General features: G+C 44.0%; 2 protein-coding genes and 1 pseudogene across 2 annotated transcripts in view; all 3 read left to right on the top strand.

The window, feature by feature from the left end:
* CNIH4 (cornichon family AMPA receptor auxiliary protein 4) overlaps nucleotides 1–20,872 on the top strand; it is a 728,363-nt gene that overhangs the window by 184,439 nt on the left and 523,052 nt on the right. The window lies entirely within an intron of this gene.
* The window catches only part of DEGS1 (delta 4-desaturase, sphingolipid 1), a 347,277-nt gene continuing 328,766 nt past the window's right edge, over nucleotides 2,362–20,872 (top strand). The window contains exon 1 of the mRNA XM_050760794.1: nucleotides 2,362–2,371. The gene's annotated coding sequence lies outside the window, so the exon portion shown is untranslated. The remainder of the gene's footprint in view (nucleotides 2,372–20,872) is intronic.
* Nucleotides 8,832–8,929, top strand: LOC126944890 (uncharacterized; annotated as a pseudogene).

Genomic DNA, 20,872 nt, shown 5'->3' with positions numbered 1-20,872 from the left:
TGTAAATAGGGAGACATTTTGACTTCCTCTGAAAGAAAACTACTGGCTAGAAAAGAGACAGGCTGGGTGCAGGGGCTCATGCCTATAATCCCAGCACTTTGGGAGGCTAAGGTGGGATGATAGCTTCAGCCCAGGAGTTCAGGACCAGCCAGGGCAACATGGCAAAACTGCTGTCTCTACAAAAAATAAGAAATTCACTGGGTGCAGTGGTACACGCCTGTAGTCCCAGCTCCTCGGGAGGCTGAGTTGGGAGGATTGCTTGAGCCCAGGAGGTCAAGACTGCCATGAGCTATGATCATGCCCATAAATAGACACTGCACTCCAGCCTAGGTGACAGAGTGAGACCCTGTCTCAAATAAATAAATAAATATAATAGAAAAGAGACGGCATAAAGGTGGAGAGTCCTCTGACCTAGTCTTAGAAAACAAGGCCATAAAGGTAGGAACTGTGTCTATCTCAAGTACATCATGCAACCCTTCACAGAGATCCATATGTAATATGGGGACTTAGGAGTGTACTTTGAGATTGTTCTTGCTGGGCATGTCACTATACCACATGCTTCCCCACCCTCAGTTCCTACTGCCAAGCAGCCACAGATGCACCTGCATTGTCAGTTTTCTCCTTCTCTACTGGATCATTTTCTTTCCCATACAAGTTTGCTATAGTTTCCCTTGCCTTAAAAAAAAATTGTTTAATCTTGCTTGACTCCATGCCCCTGTCCTATTCCTTCCTTTCTTTCTTTTTTTTTTTTTTTTCTTGAGACGGAGTCTCTATCGCCCAGGCTAGAATGCAGTGGCACGATCTCGGCTCACTGCAGCCTCTGCCCCCTGGGTTCCAGTGATTCTCCTGCCTCAGCCTCCTGAGTAGCTGGGATTACAGGTTCACGCCACCATGCCTGGCTAATTTTTGTATTTTTAGTAGAAGTGGGGTTTTGCCATGTTGGCCAGGCTAGGATTACACTTTGGAAGCCAGGTGGGCAGATCACTTGAGGTCAGGAGTTCGAGACCAGCCTCACCAACATTGTGAAACCTTGTCTCTACCAAAAATACAAAAATTAACTGGGCGTGGTGGCGGGTGCCTATAATCCCAGTTACTTGGGAGGCTGAGGCAGGAGAATCACATGAACCCTGGAGGTGGAGGTTGCAGTGAGCTGAGATCATGCCACTGCACTCCAGCCTGGGTGACAGACTGAGATTTCAATTCAAAGCAAACAAACAAAAAACAATGAGTAGTCCAACGAGGCCAGTGGACAGCAGGACTGAATTAGATGGGTGACCAGAGCTGAAGCTTGCTAATGGGGGTGCAGCAGCGTAAGGACCCACCGTTCTGATGCTGAGGTTGCTGGAGCCATGTGCAGCCAACATACAGCAGAATTCACTTGCTGATTTTGGGAGGCCTGGCACCATCAAGGCTCTGGTTCTTAGATTTCTTGCTCTCACATATTCACAACCTTACTTAATCCAACTTTCTATCTGCCCTATGCCTGACCTGCGCCTGTACAGCTCAGTGTGACTGGAGTAAAGCACACAATCAAGGTGTGGTAGTTTAAAAAAATGCCCATAAATGATTGGTAAGGAATACCAAAGTGCTTCCAAAGTGCTGGGATTACAGGCATGAGCCAACCGCATCCAGCTGATTACTCACTGTTTTTGCTCCGGCACAACTTGGACTTCCCCGTGGCCTATCATAGCCTCTCCAGTTCCAACTCTCTTGTGACTTGCCTAATACAGCTCTCACAACTTACTAGCAAATAACTCCTTTGTGTTTCTGTCTAAATTGCCAAAAGAGAAATATCTAATTGGCCCTGGTACCTTCTTAAGCCAGATCACACAGGTCCCATGTCACTGACCAAGCTAAGGGGCTGGTTCCTGTGGCACATGACATCAGTGCCCACGCCCCTTGGAGCCCTGTATGTTTGCAAACTCACAAGCTGTGGTGTGCTTGCACCCCCAGCAGCCAGCCCCTGACTTCCTTGGCCAGAGGGCTGTACCTCTCTCAGCCTATCAGAACCACCTTGCCAGAAGTGACTCTCTAACTGGGGACATATGTCCCTGGGGTGCTTGGCAACATGCTGGAGCATCAACATGACATGTTTTCTTGGACTATTCATTTTATTCAAAGTTTTTTTTTTTTTGGAAGAGGAATTTTTAACTTTTTTTTTCTTTTTTCCTTTTTTTTTTTTTTTTTTTTAGAAATGGAGTCTCACTCTGTCACCTAGGCTGGAGTGCAGTGGTGCTATCCTGGCTCACTGCATCCTCTGCCTTGCAGATTCAAGTGATTCTCCTGTCTCAGCCTCCCAAGTAACTGGGATTACAGGGCGCCCGCCACCACGCCCGCCTAATTTTTGTATTTTTAGTAGAGATTGTGGGGGTTCACCAGGTTGGCCAGGCTGATCTCAAACTCCTGACCTGAAGTGATCCACTTGCCTCAGCCTCCCAAAGTGCTGGGAGTATAGGCGTGAACCACTGCACTCGGCCAATTTTTAATATTTTTAATAAGAATTATATATAGGAAGCTGCCAGGCTCTATTTTCAAGGAGTATGTATTAGCTCTTCTCCACATAAAGGGTCTTTCTCTTTTCCCTGTTTAGTGGAGAAATTTTGAATGTGGAAAATATAACATATGCGTACAAATATATGAAGTAAAACTCATGAAAAAAAGAAAATACATACAAAAAGAACAGAATAATGGTCTCTTTCACCCTGAAGAGTGGGAAACGAAGTGAGGGAAGAGCATACAGAGAAATGTAAGTTTTAGGTAATTTTTTAGTTCTCGGGTGAGGTGGTGGATATATAGGAATTCATCATACTTTTTGTTTTGTTTTTGAGACAGTCTCACAGAGTTGCCTAGGCTGGAGTGCGGCAGTGTGATCGTGGCTCACCACAGCTTTGAACTCTTGAGCTCAATTGATCCTCCCATTTCAGCCTCCCACATAGCTGGGACCATAGGCACACACCACCGTGCCTGGCTAATTTTTTGTATTTTTTGTAGAGATGGGGCTCTCCCTATGTTGCCCAAGCTGATCTCAAACTCCTGGGCTCAAGCGATCCTCCCACCTTGACCTCCCAGAGAGCTGGAACTACAGGCATGAGCTAATGCGCCCAGTTCGTCATACTACTAATAATAACTTAAAGAAATTAAAGAAAGCCATGTGTTGGCCAGGCACGGTGGCTCAAGCCTGTAATCCCCATACTTTGGGAGGCTAAGGCGGGCAGATCATGAGGTCAAGAGATCAAGACCATCCTGGCTAACATGGTGAAAGCCCATCTCTACTCAAAATACAAAATTAGCCAGATGTGGTGGCACGTGCCTGTAATCCCAGCTATTTGGGAGGCTGAGGCGGGAGAATTGCTTGAATCTGGGAGGCGGAGGTTGTGGTGAACTGAGATCGCACCACTGCACTCCAGCCTGGTGATAGAGTGAGACTCCACCTAATAAATAAATAAATAAAGTAAAGAAAGCCTTGTGTTGACTAATAATAATGAGGGTATTATGAATCAAGGATGACAATTAATCCAATTTTGAACATGGACAGTAAAAAAAGAAATCCCCACAGCAGGTAGAGAGGGAGATATTTTGAGTTAAGAATCCTGTCTAAGGTGCCTCAGATCTAACAAGCCTGTTCCCACAGCAGGCCTGGCAGTGAAATCAGCTAGGAAGGTGGTATCCACAGCCCCTCAGTCACTCTCCCTTGCAGTTAGGGTGTAGGCTGCACTTTGTATTTCACATTCTTGGGCTGGTAAGAGATAGAGTATAGTTAAGCCCGGGAAGAGTATAATTGTATGAATTAAAGTACACATGTATACTGAGGGCTCATTTCATGTGTGAGTCCCTGAAAATGTCTGTGACTATAACTTAAACCAAGACAACCTAAGGATTTTGAGAAGCACTAAGAGTATCCAGAGAAAATAGTAACTTCGATGCAGCCAATACAAGCTCAAGACTGACAGTCTGCAAATCTAGATTCCAGCCTCTACTCTGCCACATTCTTGAGTGACCTGGAGAAGTCACTCAAGGTCTTCCTTTGCTCATCTGTCACAGAGGGCGTGGGAGCCTGGAGCCCAGCCCTCCTGTGCACCCTGTCTAGCTATGCTTCTCTGGAGGTGAAAGGCTGCTGGGCATTGAACACAGCCATCAGCTTGGGAGCTGGGCCAAGCCTCACCAGGGAACAGTGAGGGGCTCCCTGTTCTGACACCACACAGGTGCACACACACACCTGCTCATCAGGTCCCCGGCCGACCCCTTTACACACACCGTCTCCTGCTTCTGCAACAATGCCGTACAATAGCAACTATCATCAGCCACATTCTAGTGGTGAGAAAGCTGAGCTTCATCCACAGTTCCTCAGTAGTAGGAGTAGGACTGGAACCCAAGTGTGTTAGCTAAAAGCCCACACGTTTATCCAAGATACCATATTGACACTGTTTAAAGAATGCACTTAGGGAATTGAACTGGTGGAGTCTGCATTCTTGTCACAGACAGAGTCCCCTCTCCCCTCCACATCTCCCCCTTACCCCCAACACAGGACTGCTGGGTTTCTCTGCTGGTCCCAGGTGAGATACTCCCTCACCTTCCAGCAGCAGGTGACGAGGACCAGGAGGCACCAGAGACAACCCCAGCTCCTCACTGCAGGAGCAAGGGAATATGGCCTCTGAGAGCAGCTGGGATTCTAGGCAGCTGAAATTGCACTGCGCAGCGACAACACTCAGTGGTAATGCGTGTCAGAGGGATCAGCGATGGCTTCAGCAGCTGGTGGTCTCTGCTGCCCCCTAGATGTCTGTTTCCTTCAACAGGCCTCATAGATTAATTTAAAACCAAGTGTTTGGTATAATATTGCATAGTAACGCTCTTTTCCTGCTTCATCAATCATGCATTTATCCTACCTTTCCTGTGTGGACTGTAAGTAGTTAACAAGCCGATGCTCTTCTTAAGAATTGCAGCTAATAGGAGAACAAGTGATAGAGGAGTCACCATCTTGCAACCCTTAATGAAATAATGAGTCTGGGTAGCCATCACCAATGGATGCTAACACAATTAGGTGAAAGCCTAAAGGAGACCTTTGTTAATAGATGGATCTGACTGAAACACCCAAGGCCACTCATCAATCTGTGCATCTATGCATGGGACATGATTGCCTTCTCATATAATACAGTGTACAATACAGGTCCAGCTGTGAAGACCTCTGTCCTCCCCCAAAAAATGAACTGAATCCAATCAAACCTCTAGATTTCACTGCCAGTTTAGAGAAAACAAGAAGCTAGTCAGGGTTTCTTAGCCTCTGCATTATTGACATTTTGGATAACCACCAAAAGAATAGTAAAAACCAGTCTAATGGTGAAACAAAATAATAAAAAATAGTTAATGCAAAAGAAAGCAAAAAAAAAAAAAAAAAAAAAGGAGAGGAAGGAAAACATAGACTTGATGAGCCAAACAAAAAGCAAAAAGAAGAAAGTAGGTTTACATACAAATATATTACTAATTCCATTAAATCTAAATGACTACATTAAAAACAAAATTCTCAGCCTAGTTAAAAGCAACAAAGGACATAGCTTAACTATAAATATATAGAAAGGTTAAAAATGAAAGCACAGAAAGAAATGCATGCAAACACCAAAAGAAAGCTGATATAGCTATGTAATAGAAAAAGAACACCCTGAGGCAAACAGTATTATCAGAGATAAAGAGAAAGATTTCATAATCATGAAAGATCAATTCAGTGGGAAGATGTAGTAAAATTACATGCTTATAACAACGTAGCCACAAAATATGTACAATAAAAATTGGCAAGACAAAAAGGGAAAATATGCAATCTTGGTATGAGATTTTAATACAATACTCTTAGTAATGGATAGAACAAGCAGACAAAAACACCAATAAGGATATAGAATATTTGAATAACACAATTAACAAACTTAGCTTCCTTAGCATATGTAGAATACTGCACCAAACAGCAGCAAAGTCCATGTTGTTTTCAAATGCACATGGAGTACTTACCAAAATTGGCCACCACACAGTCCTGGTGGCATGGGGACATTTTGTGCATAGTTGATTGATATGGGAGACTGTACCTGACCCAACATGGGTCAATGAGTTTTTTCCCTAGATTTTGGGGCTTGAATCTGATGGTTGAAGCTGTGAAAAATAAAGCTTGGGCACTTTTCCTCCCACCTTGAAAAGGGGATCCCAATGTTTTCTGAGTCTCTGTTTAGGTTATTCCTGAGGCCATGCATATTCTACCTTGGGTTTACAATGACATTCCAGAATCTTTAGCATGCATTTACTTTGGACATTTTTTTACTGTGATAAAATATATATAACATAAAATTTACCAGCTTTAGCATTTAAGTGCACAGTTCAGTGGCACTAAATACATTTGCATTCTTAGGCAACATCACACTATCCATCTCCAAAACCACAGCTTTCACCTGTTCATCTTCCAAAACTGCAGGTTTATCTCCATTGAACACCAACTCCACATTGCCCTCTCCTTGTATCCTCTAGCAACCATCATTCTACTCCTAGGCTATTTTGTGACTCAGTTTCTCTGTCACTTAATAGAAGAGAGGCTCCATTGCTGACTGCAGGGATTGTTCTGTGTATACAGGCCTTCTTGCATCTATAGGATTAGGTTTACTGTAGGAAACAAAGGTAAGAGAAATATACATTATATGGGTTTTTGGAGGAAGAAAAGAGACAGCACAAAATGGATGAGGTTTTTGCATTGGGTGTCCTATGCACAGGACTCAGCAGGCCTGCCATGGATCTACCTGCCCAACTCTTTCCCATCGAGTTCATCTTGTGGGCCACTTCCAAAGTGTAGATCCACAGGCAAGTTTCACAGCTCTGCTGCTGTCACCTGTGGCAAGCTTCTCATAGTGCCTCTGTGGCTTAATGTCATGAGCCTCTCCATTGTGAGCATTCTGTTTAGGGTCTTGCACTATCACAGCCTGGCAATGAGCTTCAGAGGTTTTGCTATAACCTTAGATTTAAGTCATCACATGGCAGGACCAAGACCTATCATGCATTTACTTTTGTTTTCGGCTTAATTTGAGTTGGTTTTGTTCCTTGTACAAAAAGAATCTCTGTACACAGCCTCCTATTAATTTTTTAATTAATAGATTTTATTTTTTAGAGCAGTTTTAGGTTTACAAAAAATTGAGAGGAAAATCAGGTGTTCACACACACACAGCTTCCCAATTATTAACATCTCACACTACTGAGGTACATTTGTTAAAATCAATGAACCTATGTTGACATGTCATTATCACTGTAGTTTACATCAGGGTTCCCTCTTAGTATGTTATATTTTATGGTTTTTGACAAATATATGATAGTATGTGTCCACCATTATAGTATCAGACAGAATAGTTTCACTGCCCTAAAAATCCTCTGTGCTCTGCCTATTCATCTACCCCTCACCAAACACCAAGAAATCTTCTTTTTTTTACTGTCTCCATTGCTCTGCCTTTTCCAGAATGTCATATATTTGGAATTATATGTTATGTAGCCTTTTCAGATGGACTTGTGATATGGTTTGACTATGTCCCCACCCAAATCTCATCTTAAATTGTAGCTCCCACAATTCCCACATGTTGTGGGAGGGACCCAGTGGGAGGTAATTGAATCATGGGGAAAAATGATTTGAGCCTCTATCATCACAAACAATCCCATTCTATCTCTAATAATGATTTTTGCAGGTCTTTGCAGTGCTGCTCTTACGACAGTGAATAAGTCTCATAAGATCTAATGGTTTTAAAAACGGGAGTTTCCCTGCACAAGGTCTCTCTTGTCTGCAGCCATGTAAGATGTGCCTTTCACCTTCTGCAATGATTGTGAGGCCTCCCCAGGCATGTGAAACTGTGAGTCCATTGAACCTCTTTTTTTTTATAAATTACCCAGTCTTGGACATGTCTTTTTCAGCAGCATGAAAACAGACTAATACAACTTCTTTCACTTAGTAATATGCATTTAAGTTTCTTCAATGTCCTTTCATAACTTGATAGCTCCTTCCTTTCTTGCTTTCTTTTTTTTTAATTTTAACTATACAATAAAGCACTAAGTTAAAGAAATTAAACTACGGAATATCTATCTGCTCAATGCACATCTTCTGCAGACTGCCGAGAACCACTCTGTGGTCAAGTGATCTCTTATCAGAAAGGAATGCTGGTTAGTTTCTGTGTTAAAACCACAAAAAGGCCAGGTGTGGTGGCTCACGCCTGTAATCTCAGCACTTTGGGAGGCCAAGGCGGGCAGATCACGAGGTCAGGAGATCGAGACCATCCTGGCTAACATGGTGAAACCCCGTCTCTACTAAAAATACAAAAAATTAGCCAGGCATGGTGGTAGGAGCCTGTAGTCCCAGCTACTCCAGAGGCTGAGGCAGGAGAATGGCATGAACCCAGGGGATGGAGCTTGCAGTGAGCGGAGATCGTGCCACTGCACTCCAGCCTGGGCAACAGAGCAAGACTCCATCTCAAACACACACACACACACACACACACACACACACACACACACACGCAAAGAAGGGGGAGTCCAGTCACAGCCTCAGATAACTGGCTAAAGGCAATAAGTTAATGAGTCGTCTGTTTCTTGTTCCCCAGGGTTGATTTCTGCATACTCCTTAGGAAAATTTTCTGGTTAAAGATGAATAAGGATGGGGCATATTGAGGTGTGTCTGACCTCCCATCCCCTCATGGCTGGGAACTCAGTTTTTAAGGTTCCTCTGGGGCCCCTTTGGCTGACAGGCACTGCATTCAGTTGGTTGGGAGGCTTAGGATTTTATTTTTATTTCTTACTCTGCTGTCATCATCTTGAAAATATAAATTTTGGTGCTCACTTCAGCAGCACATATACTAAAATTGGAACGAAACAGAGAAGATTAACATAGCCCCTCTTTTAAAAAATAAAACAGAAAATACAACTTTTGATGTCTTTAGAAATGAGTTGCAGAAAGGTGAGTCAGAAAAATCTTATGACCAATCAAGATTTCACATCAATAAAGTATTGTTATCCATTGTATTATATAAATTGGTGAAACAAAAAATGGTACATTTTTGCAATTTGTAGGTTTATGTCATGACTCATATATCACTATTATCCCTATTACATTTTATAAATAAAAATTAATTTTTTAAAAAAAGCTTTATATTTTAGGGGTTTGTTTGTTTGTTTGTTTTGAAACAGAGTCTCACTCTGTTGCCCAGATTGGAGTGCAGTAGCACGATCTTGACTCACTTCAATCCCTACCTCTCAGGTTCAAGTGATTCTTGCCTCCCAAGTAGCTGGGTTTACAGGTGCCCCACCACCATGCCCGGCTAATTTTTGTCTTTTTAGTAGAGACAGGGTTTCACCATGTTGGTCAGGCTGGTCTTGAACTCCTGACCTCAAGTGATCTGCCCACCTCAGCCTCCCAAAGTGCTGGGATTACAGGTGTGAGCCACCACGCCAGCTTTATATTTTAGTATTTTAACTACAGTTTTTTTCCTAGATTTTTAGCAAGATAAGCACATTTTCATTTTGCACCCAGCCCTACAAATTATGTAAATTACATGGCCAGCGAGGAGGATAGGTTCCTGTGAAGCTGATTGTCTCTGGTTGTCCTGTAGGAGTCTAAGGGAGAAGAGTAACACTTTAAGCTATTATCTGATATTTACAACTTCGTGTGAATGACTTTCAGATACTGTGATGAAAGAATACTTTTAAATGTGTGAAAAAGATCTCCTCAGGGCACTGCATACAAGGAAAATAGGGAGACTACCATCAAGGTGGGAAAGGGTGATACAACAGGGCCAGGGGCCTGAAGATAAACTCCAGATTTCACCCAGAGTTAGGCTTTGTTAGAATCCTGTTACTAACAGGACACAAATCACACAACGAACTATTAAAAATGAGAGGAAAGCACACAGCACAACCATTAAAAAGTAAAAATTAAGCTGTCATTTATACGAGTCATTAACAAAACTCCCTTATCACCGGAAGCATGCTAACACCATATATAAAATTGAACATGTGGGGACATCATTCAACCTCTTGTTTAAAACTGGCTTTGAATGGCCCAACTCTAGAGAATTTGAACTGCTTTTTATTATCTGGGGTCCTCTGGAGAGAGATCAACTTCTCAGAGTTCTAAATAGAGAAAAATATCTGGAGTTAATTAAAGTACGCCAATACTGTCATTTTCCATGTGGGGTGGAAAGAACTAATGTGTAGTTAGGATATCAGCAAAAGGCTAGTAGAAACATGAAGTCACTGGTAAATTGAATGCACAACTCCGGGGAAGTGATCAAAATGCAACTGTTTTGTATATTCTGCTACTTGTTTATTTTTATTTCTATTATATGTCTATGGCCACCTATGCAAAAAGTGAGGACCTATTTTCATGTGAAAGGAACCTCCACAGTTAAAAACACTCTAGCTAAGGGTAGTGAAGTAAACCAAGCCACTCCTGTTCTAAACAGATTTTAGATTCAGAAAGAATTTCTCTCTCTCCCTCTTTTTTTTTTTTTTTTTTTTTTTTTTGTAGAGATGGGATCTAGCTATGTTGGCCAGGTTGGTCTTAAACTCCTGGCCTCAAGCAATCCTTCTTCCTTGGCCTCCCAAAGTGCTAGGATTATAGGCTCATGCTAGACAGATTCAAAAAGAATCGATTGAATAGGGGCGAAAAGAACTAATTCAAGAGATTTTGTCTATAGCATTTTGACTGTATCTTCTCAGTAAGGACAAAAAGAACTGTAAACAAATATTGAACCCTAGTTGGTAGTTGTAATTTTCATGGTAGTATGGGTTTGTGATTCTAAAACTACTTTCTGTGTATTTTTGAATCAAATAAATTAATAAATATATTCAGAAGGATGAAAGCAATATTTCTTGTTGTTGGAGAACAGAATTACAAATATGGAAAGAGGGAAAGTTAAAGTAAATCGCATTGTGGTCATTTGGAATTGGAGGCCAATTTAAACTCAAGCGGCAGGGTATAATTTTTTTTTTTTTTAGAGATAGTCTCACTGTCACCCAGGCTGGAGTGCAGTGGTGCAACCTTGGGTCACTGCAACCTCCGCCTCCTGGGTTCAAGCAATTCTCCTGCCTCAGCCTCCTGAGTAGCTGAAACTACAGGCATGCACCACCACGCCCAGCTAATTTTTTGTATTTTTAGTAGAGATGGGGTTTCACCATCTTGGCCAGGCTGGTTTCCAACTCCTGGCCTCAAGTGATTCGCCCACCTGAACCTCCCAAAGTGCTAGGATTACAGGTGTGAGCCACCACTCCCAGCTGGGTATAATTTTTTTGTTTTGTTTTGTTTTGTTTTTTGAGACAGTTTCGCTCTTGCTCCCCAGGCGGAGTGCAATGGCACGATCTCGGCTCACTGCAACTTCCACCTCCCGGGTTCAAGCAGTTCTCCTGCCTCAGCCTCCCAAGTAGCTGGGATTACAGGCTTCTGCCACCACACCTGGCTAATTTTAGTATTTTTAGTAGAGACGGGGTTTCACCGTGTTGACCAGGCTGGTCTCAAACTCCTGACCTCAGGTGGTCTGCTTGCCTCGGCCTCCCAAAGTGCTGGAATTACAGGTGTGAGCCTCTGCGCCTGCACAGGTTTAATTTTTTTGTGAGTTAAAATTGTATTTTATTTATTTACTTTTATAAAGAAAGCATTATGTTTAGGATTTATGTACCTGGTTTTTTAAAACCTCATTGACCTCATTAATGAGAGAATGAGTGGGATGGTAAAGCTGGTTTAAAGAGAACTTGAAAGATTAAGTATTACGGGCACTGAATAAAAGATGTTAAAATAGGATTTTGGGGTGGTATACAAAACTGGTTAATGTTATACAGGGCAAGAAGACTATAACCTTTGGGATCTAGGGTTTTTGTTTTTTATTTGTTTGGTTTTTATTTTTTGTTTTAGTTTTTGTGGTTTTATTTTTTTCCCTGAGTAAAATTATTTGTAGCTATACTAGACAAAAATCTACATCTTAATATGTAACGTTATGGTCCTGGTCCCATTCAATAGTGAATAACAGATCAAATCAAGGTATATTCTCCTAAAGAATAAGAAAATTCATCCTGGTATGGTGGCTCACACCTGTAATCCCAGCACTTTGGGAGGCCTAGGTGAGCAGATCACCTGAGGTCAGGAGTTCAAGACCAGCCTGACCAACATGGTGAAACCCCATCTCTACTAAAAATACAAAAATTACCTGGGCATGGTGGCGGGCGCCTGTAATCCCAGCTACTTGGGAGGCTGAGGCAGAAGAATTGCTGGAACCTGGGAGGCGGAGGTTGCAGTGAGCCGAGATCGTGCCACTGCACTCCAGCCTGGAGACTCCACCAAAAAAAAAAGAAAAAAGAATAAGAAAATTCTTGGCTGGGCCTGTTAGCTAGAGAGTGAACAGAGTGTCCTCTAATATAGAGAACAGAGATCTCTCTGTCTTGAGGCACTAGAAGCGATTTCAGTAGCAGTAAGCAGTCAGATCTTGGTTTCTAAATACTATTCCCCACTAGAAAAAAACAAAACAAAAACAAAAAACAAGGCTCCTTGAAGAAATGCTTAATTTCCCCCCCCACAAAAAAAGAAATGTTTAATTCCAGAGCTAGGGCAGAAAAATTATAAGTGGAATCTGGAATATCTTCATGTTCCAGGAAGTAAGGGAATGCTCGGAGAATGATGCGGACATGTCAGAAGGGCACAGGAGCTGTCCCGAAGGGACTCTCCCTGGCAAAATCTGGGGCAATTTGAGCGTCAAAATAAATAACAATAGTAATGCATTTAATCCATTGAACAAAATAGAAAGCCATCTGCCCTTATTTATGTGAATAACTGGGAGATAATGGAAAACTCTTCCTAGCAGTCATGTACCAGCCAATAAAGGAAGAAAAAATACTGTAATTTTTAAAAACACTATTTTGTAATAATCATAGTAGTGGTTGGTTCAGGCAATGAATGCAAAACCAGTAGGTAAAAGTTTGTTGAGGAACAGAATATGTATATGGTCTCAAAGTAGTTCCCAAAAAATAATTGATTAATTTCAAAGGTATTATAAAAATAGTAATTTTACAATGGAGAAAATGACAGCCACCACCTTCACTAAATGGTCGAAATTATCATCATCAGAAATGGAGCAAATCAATATCTTGTGCCTCCTGATGTAATGTCCTGAGAAAGACATATCACTTTTATGATATTATTGCCAAAAATGCATAACTTGAATCTATTCATAAAGAAACATCAGACAAATCCAAATCGAGAGGCATTCTACAAACTAACTAGACTGTGTTCTTCAAAAATGTCAAGGTCACGAATGACAAAATAAGGCTGAGGAACTGTCCTAGATTAAAGAAGACTAAAAAGACATAATGACTAAAGGCATTTTATGATCCTGTACTGGATCATTTACCTGAGAAAAAAATTATGAAGGTTATAAAAGATATTATTGGGACAATTGATGATATTTGAATATCAATTGGATTAAATCATAGCAATATGTCAGTGTTAAATATTCTGATTTTCATACATCCTGAAGTACTTAGGAGTAAATGGGCACAATGTCTGCAACTGACTCTCAAGTGGTTCAGAAAAAATATACACACACAGGCACACAGCACATATATGCATATGTAATGGGGATATAATGCTGTGGATATGCATATAATGGTGTGTATGTAGATGGATGGATGGTAGAATAATAAAGCAAAAATGAAGCAAAAAGTAAATTATTGGTGAATCTGGGTAAAAATTATGCAGGAGGGGTTTGGACTAGTCTTGCAATTTTTCCATAATTTTTGATAAATCTGAAGTTTATTTAAAAAGAAATCCTTCAAAAGACACCCCAAAAGATTGGTGTCGGCCTCCATCACATCAGTTCATGGTGTGTAGTCTTAGGCAGACTGGTCTGGCCATCCCAGGGGTGGGGGCTCACACTTCCCAATCAACCAGCAGGGAACAAGTGAGATGAGGCTAACTAGGCACCATCCTCCCCTTTGGATCATAGGCAGAAAGGACCAAAGCAGCAGGCAGCCCTCCAGCACATGAGGCTTATTTCTCAGTGGAATGGCCAGGGACAGCCTCAAGCCATAGCAGACACACCCCCACAAACACACTAATACCTGTGGAGCGGAAGCCTGGTCTCCTCTGGCCCCTGGCACTCTACCCAGAGGCCCTGCTATCTAAGATGTATTCTTAGCCATGGTGCTATGAACCTTGGACTTCTTGCGGGAGAACAGGGAGAAGAGGCCTCAGAACTGTAGTTTGCAGCTGCAGCTCCCTCTCCTGCATGTTTTCATGAAGGAAAATACCTTCAGACATTAAACACCCAATGTTCAAAATCTTAGACACGAAGCTGGGAGAAAAGAGAATTAGTACTCATCATACTTTTTGCTGAAAAATGATAGAGATAGTTTTAGGGGCCGGGCCCAGTGGCTCACACATGTAATTCCAGTACTTTGGGAAGCCAAGGCAGGTGGATTGCTTGAGCTCAGGGGTTCAATATGAGTCTGGGCAACACGGCAAAACCTGGCCTCTACAAAAAAATACCAAAAAAATTAGCTGGATGTGGTGGTGTGTGCTTGTAGTCCCAGCTCCTCAGGAGTCTGAGGTGGAAGGATCATTTGAGCCTAGGAGGTCAAGGCTGCGGTGAGATATAATCAAGCTATGATCGTGCCACTGCACTCCAGCCTGGGTAACAGAGTGAGACCGTGTCTCAAAAAGACAGAGAGAGAGAGAGAGAGAGTGAGTTTTAGGCTAATTTAAACAGAAAAACAGTTTTTGGAAGATTTTTTTATTGTTACAAGACGGACCGTGATTGATGTAAAAATGCCAACAGACACAGTAAAAAGATATAATTCCTCTGAACATAACTAGAAGACACAAGAATTTAACAGCATGGCCACAGCTGTACAATACAGGATGTTAGCTGTGTTCTCCCCAGCGAAGAGTCAAGTTCCTCCTGCCTTCGAGTACTCAGGAAGTTGCCCTCCTGCCAACAGTACCCAGCCATAGGAATGAGAATCCTACTGGGTCCTCTGATAAGCTCATTTTGTCATTGTTGTCTTTAATTCCCCAAGTGGCAAATCCCCATCCTCAAATGCTCTGGCAGGCTCGTTTCCATCCTGGCTAATATCCTGATGGGCTGCATGATCCAACCAACTGCAAACTGAGAAACAACATCTCCAACTTGTCCTGCGCACATTTTCTCCCTCCTCTCAGGAGCCAATGTGAGCCAGTCCGGCACGTTCCAGAGCAATACAGTGTCCCGACTAAATCGATGGCCACTTGTAGGCCTCTCCAGGATCCAACCATCCCACGTAGGTCTTCCCGAAGTGCTGTCCACTCAGAAAAGATCTGGCTGAGGAAACAGACACAGAGAAGCCACGCAGCGAGAACCACAGCCTAAATCAGCCCGTAAGAACAAGATGGGGAGACCACCATTACTGCCTCCTGCTGGACACTGGGCAAACTCCTTCGCGGAACTCACAAGCCCTGTGTGTCCCAGCACCTGCTCTCTTCTCTGGCCTCATCTCCCATCACCGTCCTCGTCTGACAGTCCACACTACAGCCACCGAAACTTCTCTCAGTTCCCAGCCCATTACTCAGTCATTTTGGAGCCCTCTCCCCTTCCTATCCTCTCTCCATCTATCCATCCATCCTTACACGAATTTAACTCAGCTCTCAGGCCCCAGTTGATGCCTTCCTCCCTTAGGGCCGGGCACGGTGGCTTACACCTGTAATCCTAGCACTTTGAGAGGCCAAGGCAGGTGGATCACTTGAGCTTAAGAGTTCAAGACCAACCTGGGCAACATGGTGAAACCCCTTTTCTATGAAAAATACAAAAAGTAGCTAGGTGTGGTGGTGCACACCTGTAGCCCCAGCTACTCAGGAGGCTGAGGTGGGAGGATCATTTGAGCCCAGGAGGTCGAGGCCACAGTGAGCCATGATCACACCACTGCACTCCAGCTTGGGTGACAGAGAGAGACCCTGTCTCAAAAAAAAGACTTCCTGGCCATGCGTGGTGGCTCATGCCTGTAATCCCAGCACTTGGGAGGCCGAGGCAGGTGGATCACTTGAGGTCAGGAGTTTGAGACCACCCTGGCCAACATGGCGAAACTCCATCTTGACTAAAAATACAAAAAAAAAAAAAAAAAAAAGTTGGCTGTGTTTGCACGCACCTGTAATCCCAGCTACTAGGGAGGCTGAGGCAGGAGAATCACTTGAACCTAAGAAGCAGAGGTTGCAGTGAGCCAAGATCACGCCAGTGCACTCCAGTCTGAGTGACAGAGTGAGACTCTATCTCAAAAATTAAAAAATAAATTAAATATAAAAAGACTTTCTCAGTGTATGTGGTATATCTAAGACAATAGAATATCATTCCACCTTAGAAAAGCAGGAAATCGGTCGGGCACAGTGCCTCACGCCTGTAATCCCAGCACTTTCAGAGGCTGAGGCGGGCGAATCGCCTGAGGTTGGGAGTTCGAGGCCAGCCTGACCAACATGGAGAAACCCGGTCTCTACTAAAAATACAAAATTATCCAGGTGTGGTGGTGCGTGCCTGTAATCCCAGCTACTCAGGAGGCTGAGGCAGGAGAATCGCTTGAACCCGGGAGGCGGAGGTTGCGGTGAGCTGAGATTGCACCATTGCACTCCAGCCTGGGCAACAAAAGTGAAACTCCATCTCAAAAAAAAAAAAAAAAAAAAAAAGGAAGGAAGGAAGGAAGGAAATCCTGTCACATGCTACAATGTAGATGAAACTTGAGGATATTATGAAGATATTATGCTAAGTGAAATAACCCAAGACTCCCCAAATCTGGGTGAGGATCCTCAGTAATTTGTCTCCATAGCACTTACCACAGTGAATTGCAATGGCCTGTTGCCCACTGTCTATGTCCTCTGTAAGGACAGTACAGTGTCCTGTTCACGGTTGAAGCCTCAGTACCCAGCATTATGCCTGGCACGTATGTGGTCACAAATGATGATAGAAAGACAGACATAAACAGATGGATCAGTTCATGAGGTGCTCAGTATCAGACTCCAGAGGGCTTTGGGATGTGTAGTCATGACTGCCTGAGATCCAAAGCAAGATGCTGAAAAGCATCAAAGGCCTTTTGAGATAGTGGTTTCCTTTTCCACGGCTAAATAAGGGATTTTCTTGCTTTGAAATAACAATACTGCATTTTGCCACGTGGGGGAGCTAATGCAACATCAAAGAGGCCCTCGGCGGCTCCATTTTACCGTCATCAGCTTCCTGGCCAGGACATCACCCACCATTGCTCACAGCGGAAAGCATGATTGTGGTCTAGTAACGTTACTACTATAAGCTTATTTTTGTTGTTCAGGGAATCTCGTTGTTCAGGAAAACTTTCCAAGACACAGAAATCATTCCAGTTCCACAAAAGGAGGGAGTGGGTTATTTTCTCTCCAATGAGAGCCTGTCAGCCTGTTGGTGCAGAAATACGTGTGCAGGCTGTGTTTAATTGTGAGTGGGGGCCGGGCGCAGCGGCTGACGCCTGTAATCCCAACACTTTGGGAGGCCGAGCCAGGTGGATCACCTAAGGTCAAGAATTCGAGACCAGCATGACCATTATGGTGAAACCCCGTCTCTACTAAAAATACAAAGTTAGCCGGGCATGGTGGCGAGCATCTGTGGTCCTAGCTACTCGGGAGGCTGAGACAGGAGAATTGCTTGAATCCAGGAGGCAGAGTTTGCAGTGAGCTGAGATCACGCCACTGCTACTCGGGAGGCTGAGACAGGAGAATTGCTTGAATCCAGGAGGCAGAGTTTGCAGTGAGCTGAGATCACGCCACTGCACTCCGGCCTGGGTGACATAGTGAGACTCCTCAAAAAACATAAAAAATGAAAATAAAAATAAAAATTGTGGGTGGAAATAGACTGGGAGAAATCCCCAAATTATTGTATCTTCATAAACTCAAGCTCACACTTGGGAGGCTGAAGCAGAAGGATTACTTAAGGCCAGGAGTTCAAGATCAGCCTGGGCAATATAGCGAGACCCCCATCTCTACAAACACATATACACACACAAATTAGTTTGGCATGGTGGTACATGCCTGTAGTCCTAACTACTCAGGAGGCTGAGGTGGGAGGATCACTTGAGCCCAGGAAACGCAGGCTGCAGTGAGCTATGATCATGCCACTGTACTCCAGCCTGGTGACAGAGCAAGGTCTTGTCGCTTAAAAAAAATAAAAATCCAAGTTCTTCTCTGTCAGGGCCTGCTTCTGAAGGGTAGGCCAGCAGGATCAAGGGGCTGCAGTCCTGCTTTCAGGAAGACGCTCTCATGGCCCCTGAACACCTGTGATAGGGCTCAGGAGCCTCTCCACCAGAGCTGCCCAGATCCCTACTCCTTCCCCACCAGCCTGACCACCACACTCCCGTCTTTCGCCCTCCAATTCCAACCCCTCCATTCCCCTTACAAGGTCCTATAGTAGCTAGTCCCTCCTCACCTCTTGGCCTCACTTCTGGCCTCCTCTGGCCCTTGACAAAGATTCTTTGCTTGACCAAACTTTAGTGAGCCTCCTAATCCTTTCCTAGGCCCATCTGTGCACGTTCTTGAAAAATTCAGTTTTAAGAGGACCCTGCTAAGTCAGTTTAGCCAGAACCCCTCCATGCCTCGCTATCTGATCATCCCCAATATCTACTTGTGCTCCTCATCCTCCACCATCTAGGTGACGTCCAATGACCCTGTCCTGTCTTCAGCAGGAATCGGTTAGGTGAGTTTAGCCAGAATCCCCCTTATTCTTTATGTTTCCTCTTAGTAATTATCCGTCGCTGACCCCCACTCTTATCCTTGGCTATGCATTCCCACCTGGCCATGCCGTATTCAGAGTTGAGCCCAATCTCTATCCACCCCTGCAAAACGCCACTGCAGTGGCCCCTATTCCTATTGCAACGGTCCTGAATAAAACCTTGCTAATCATACCTTAACAAGTGCCATGGAATATTTTTTCTTTTTTTCTTTTTTTTTGACACCAACCTCACATTACCACCACCACCCTCCCCCAGGACCCCACTCCCAGAACACACCCAACCACCCCCATCCCCACACACAGAATGCTCAGGGGGCCAAGGGACGTCAGAGACTCCGTGGTTTCTAGCACTTTGCAGTCCACCGAAATGCCCCCAGGAGTGGCAATGAAGTAGAGAGGCTGGGCTGTGTGTTGACAGCCAGTCTGGTCCCAAGTAGACCCCATAGAGATGTCCTTGGCCCTTCATCCCCTCTCCACACCAGCACCAGCCCCCACAACTTACGGATAGACCAGTCAACCTCAGAGAAAGAGGGGGGAGGAGGGAGCAACAAGAAATGCTTGTGCAGCTGTGTCCAGCAACATTCTTATCTTTCTCCTAGAGGAATTCAAGCATTAAACCCTGGGGGAGAAACCTTCTGGTTCTCTTGTAAAGGAGGGTTCACTCCACCCCACCCTAAACTCAGACATTTGAAGCAATCCTAGTGGATAGTAAATCTGGGCTCCTCGAAGCTCTCAATTGAGCGACCCCTTTAGCAGGACATAGGGCCCAAGGAGTGTTTCCCTCACCCTAAATCAATGATTCCGACATCAAAGATGCCAACAAGTTTTGCCTGGGAACGGTTTGTGCCTATGACCTTTTGTTCAACAGACCTTTACTAAGCACCCACCAGGTGCCAGGCACTATGCCAGGATCACAAAAGTGAACGAGAAAGACATGGTGTCTCTGTTTCAGAAATGGACTGGCTAGCGGGGAATTGCACACGTAAATATTTGTAACACCAGGTGATACACGCTCTCACAGAAGTTACATAAAAAGTGCTAAGATGACAGCTCTGATTATTCACTATTGTGCTTTTCAGTTTATATTCAAGTCCACATCGCAGAATACATGTTAGAGAACACTTAACGTCTTGACATGACTTGCACTTTTGATCAGTCCATAGACTGCTTGGGTGGAAAGAAATTCCTCTAAGACACTCCCTTCTGAGTATGAGTCAGGAAGCTGAGGTCTCCCCAGCATAGCCGGGTCGGGGCAGGGTGACAGGGCCTCCCGACACACCCAGCGTCCAAGCAGACTGAGCAGAGCCTGCAGAGTGGGTGGCAGGATGACACCTCTCCTGGGAGTCTGGAAGCCCCAGCTGGCTCCGGCCCTCCCTAGGGCTGCGGGACCCTCCCTTCTCTGGCCTCAGCTTCTTAGCTGCCTTGGTTAGACTAGACAGGAGGAGACAGCTCTACCCTCCTTTCCACTTCTGAGCCTATGCTCTTGTGAGTCTCATTCTTGCCGTGAAGAATTGAAGAATCTTTGTGCTCTGAGTCAGAAGCTATGTGGCCACTTTGCTAAAATGTGACTCAGACACAGACTCAGCCCTGAGGCCCCTTTCATTACATTCCCTTATTTGGTCCCAAGCAGCATTTCCATATTCTCTCTGGGGAGCTGGTGGGCAGAGCCTTTCTGTGGGCCAAGGAGGAGCTCAGGTGCCAGACACTTAGACTCTGATGGCTCTGTAGCTAACTGGCCCATTCTCAGAGACTAACTCAAAGGAACGAATTTCTAGGATGTTCAACTATGTGGAGAATACAAAAAAAAAAGCAAAGAAAAAAATATTTTTAAAGAAAGAAAGAAGGCCAGGTGCGGTGGCTCACACCTATAATCCCAACACTTTGGGAGGCTGAGGCAGGAGGATCACCTGAGGTCAGGAGTTCAAGACCAGCCTGGCCAACATGGTGAGTCAATACTAAAAATACAAAAATTAGCCAGGTGTGGTGGTGCACACCTGTAATCCCAGCTACTCAGGAGGTTGAGACAGGAGAATCACTTGAATGCGGGAGGTGGAGGTTGCAGTGAGCTGAGATAGTGTCACTGCACTCCATTCTGGGCAACAGACTCTCAAAAAAAAAAA

This window comes from Macaca thibetana, chromosome 1, assembly GCF_024542745.1.
Source record: "Macaca thibetana thibetana isolate TM-01 chromosome 1, ASM2454274v1, whole genome shotgun sequence".
In the NCBI taxonomy this organism is placed as follows: Eukaryota; Metazoa; Chordata; class Mammalia; order Primates; family Cercopithecidae; genus Macaca; species Macaca thibetana.
This window is presented reverse-complemented; position numbering and strand designations above follow the sequence as displayed.